Source organism: Bison bison, unplaced genomic scaffold (assembly GCF_000754665.1).
Source record: "Bison bison bison isolate TAMUID 2011002044 unplaced genomic scaffold, Bison_UMD1.0 scf7180017864221, whole genome shotgun sequence".
Taxonomy (NCBI): Eukaryota; Metazoa; Chordata; class Mammalia; order Artiodactyla; family Bovidae; genus Bison; species Bison bison.
Window position 1 is genome coordinate 1,348,957 of NW_011494793.1, and position 858 is coordinate 1,349,814.

An 858-nucleotide genomic window follows, 5' to 3' on the forward strand; every position below is an offset into this window, starting at 1 on the left:
CCTCTGCCTTTTCTAAAACCAGCTTGCACATCAGGAAGTTCACAGTTCACATATTGCTGAAGCCTGGCTTGGAGAATTTTGAGCATTACTTTACTAGCGTGTGAGATGAGTGCAATTGTGTAGTAGTTTGAGCATTCTTTGGCATTGCCTTTCTTTGGGATTGGAATGAAAACTGACCTTTTCCAGTCCTGTGGCCACTGCTGAGTTTTCCAAATTTGCTGGCATATTGAGTGCAGCACTTTCACAGCATCATCTTTCAGGATTTGGAATAGCTCAACTGGAATTCTATCACCTCCATTAGCTTTGTTCATAGTGATGCTTTCTAAGGCCCACTTGACTTCACATTCCAGTTTAGATATGCTGAAACCTAAAAGGTTGGAACCCTGGGGAAGAGGCTGGGAGTGTTACGGCGGGTGCCCATCCTTCCAGGGCTGCTGTGAGAACCCCATGAACCACCATATGAAAAAGCGTAGCAAATGTTAGAGAGCGGCGGGACCTCCAGGTATTGCGGACTACAAATCCCAAGGGGCTTTGGGGACCCGGCCTCCACCCATTTCCGATTTCACCGCTCTCAGCTTGCAAGTCTCGGGCGGGGTTTTGCTCTCTCAACGTAACTTGACCACGAAGGAGGAGGCGTGACGACCAATGGGCGAGTGGTATGGCCGGATCTGGCCAATGGGGGGCGCAAAGGCCGCGTAACTTGGAGGCGGAGCCAGAGGGCAGACCAATGATGGAAGGGCGGTCGCACCATCAGCTTAGGCTGCGCAGTGGCTGGAAGTTACTGTGCGGCGGCGGCTAAGAAGGCGGCTGTGGCGGCGGTGGCGGCGGCTGAGGCGGTGGCTGAGGCGGTGACGGAGG

At 53.1% G+C, this 858-nt stretch overlaps 1 protein-coding gene across 1 annotated transcript in view; it reads left to right on the top strand.

Annotated features, from left to right (window-relative positions):
• The first annotated feature begins 716 nt into the window (after nucleotides 1–716).
• DDA1 (DET1 and DDB1 associated 1) overlaps nucleotides 717–858 on the top strand; it is a 12,759-nt gene continuing 12,617 nt past the window's right edge. The window contains exon 1 of the mRNA XM_010845624.1: nucleotides 717–856. The gene's annotated coding sequence lies outside the window, so the exon portion shown is untranslated. The remainder of the gene's footprint in view (nucleotides 857–858) is intronic.